This window comes from Taudactylus pleione, unplaced genomic scaffold, assembly GCF_031769625.1.
Source record: "Taudactylus pleione unplaced genomic scaffold, aTauple2 ptg000458l, whole genome shotgun sequence".
NCBI lineage: Eukaryota > Metazoa > Chordata > Amphibia > Anura > Myobatrachidae > Taudactylus > Taudactylus pleione.
In genome coordinates, this window is record NW_028284860.1 from 958,666 (window position 1) to 961,159 (window position 2,494).

A 2,494-nucleotide genomic window follows, 5' to 3' on the forward strand; every position below is an offset into this window, starting at 1 on the left:
AGCCTTCAAAGTTTTTTAATTTGTTGCCCAAAATGGAGATCTCTTGTGAGTACTTATTCAATAACATCTCATCATGCTTAGTCAAGATGTTAATCAATTTAGTGAGCAATTTGTAAAAGTTTTCTCCCACTCTACTTTAAGGGCTTCCGTAGCTAGCTCAAATGAGACCAATTGTCTCCGGGATTTACAGCCTCACGGAGAATGCCAGTAAATTCCTAGATTTCCATTTGAGGAAACATGTTCAGGAATTACCATCATACACAAGAGATACACCAGATATCCTATGGAAGATTCAAGATATAATTCTCAACAAAGACACTTGGCTTATCATATGATGTTGAAAGCTTATATACAAGCATCCATCATGAGTGTGGTATTAAAGTTACACAATATTTCTTAAGTGTGAACCAGAACAAGGACTTCAATGAGTTCCTCATTGCGGATTCTTAGCTGATAGGGCGTAGATTTGCGTTCTTAGCTGTTGAAGCACAAAATTGCATTTTTAATGGCTAATGAATAGGTTATTGGTGAGGGAATGTATCCATAAATTTTTAGTCAGTAGAGCTGAGGTATCCTAAATAGGTGAAGGCATAAATTAGAGTTTTGAATGATTTGTTGTGGACTGCTGGAGCGCAAAATTGCGTAATATTCAGCGGTAAATTGAAATACTATTATATTATCACTGAGCACATGTCTTTAATAAATGGCATCTTTGATTTAATATGGCTGCTGAAATATATTGTAAGTGCGGTCCTCAATTAGTATGCATATATATATATATATACCAGTTAATGTTGCTGCTAGAGCGCAAAATTGCATAATATTCCGTGGTTAATCAAAATATTTTCATAACATCATTGAGCACATGTTTATGATAATTGACATTTTTTATTTAATATGGGCGCTGAAATATATTGCAAGTGCGATCCCCAAATAGTATGCATAAATGCACCAGTTAAGGTATAAAAAAGTTTTATTTGAACCCCGTTTTAATGATCCCAACATTGAGAAGTGCTATCAAAATGGCTGCTGGAACACAGAAATATTAATGCATGTGAGAACTTAATAGCCACCAAACATTATTATATATGCGGTTTTTAAGATCATTCATCTGCTTATTATACTGGCCTCCAGCGATCGCATTATGGTCGCTGGAAAACAAACTTATTCATTGCTAAGCAACCAATTTGGTAATAAGAGCCATGTCGGGTAGGTCCTTTAGTCGCCATGTGATTATGTAGAGTTAAGAGCCTTCGCATGAAGCTGACACGCAAAGTGTTCACATTCGGCATCTAAAACATGACCGCTGGAATGCAAACATAGCGGTTGCCGGGAGACCAACCCAGAACTGTGGTTCTCCAAATTAAGCGGGCCGATTGATTAAAATGAGTCTTCCCTTAAGAGATTCCCCTTTTACTCTGGGTTTTTGGGGAGAGAGGTACAAAAATAGTAATACAGCTTTAGGAGGACTTAAAGAGTTTGTAAACATGTTTTTAAGGGAGTTTTATTTGTCTGAAGTAGATCCTGTAACAGGCAGTGACATCACATCAAACTGCGGATATAAGGGAGTATGGAGAGAGTAACTCATTATAGCTTGATCCTGGGATCAGAGCACATTACTGTTTAGGAAGCTCTGCAGTTTGATTGGTGAGTATATTGAAACAGTGGCGTAACTTCATTCCAGGTGCCCTGAGGCAAGATAAATGTTGGTGACCCCCCAAATTAAAATGTACCACCCCCCCATATGCAGTTCCTTTTATACAATGCCCCCAGTAGTGGTCCCCCTATGCAGTGCCGTCAGTAGAGGTTCCCCTATGCAGTGCCCGCCTACGTAGTGCCCCCCAGTAATGCCCCCCTATGCAGTGCCTCCAGCAGTGGTCCTCCTATGCAGTACCTCCAGTAGTGGTCCCCCTATGCTGTGCCCCCAATAGTAAGGCCCCTGTAGTGCCCCCAATAGTAAGGCCCCTGTAGTGCCCCCATATGATGCCCCAGTAGTAAGTCCCCTGTAATGCCCCCTGCAATACCTCCAGTAGTTAGCCCCCTATAATAAGCCCCCTGTAGTGACCCCAGTAGTAAGCTCCCATTAGTAAGCCCCCTGTAATAAGCCCCCTGTAATAAGCCCCCTGTAATAAGCCCCCAGTAGTAAGCCCCTTGTAATGTGCCCCCAGTAGTAAACCCCTTGTAATAAGCGGCAGCCCCCTGTAATGCCCCCAGTAGTAAGCCCCTGTAGTGGCCCCCCACGCGTGCACACACACAAAAAAAAACCTTACCTTAAACCCCGCTCCAGTGCCGTCCGTCCCTGGCGCCCACTCCTCAAAACTATGAGAGTGATGTCATGACATCACTCCCGTAGTGCACTGCAGGACCCGGAAACCGGAGCTCAGGAGTGAACGCCGTCCTCTGGCTACCGCCAGGGGGGGAGAAGGAGCCGGGCGCCCACTGGTAACACACTCAGTGGGCACCTGGCAAATGGAGGGTGCAGGGGCACCCTCCG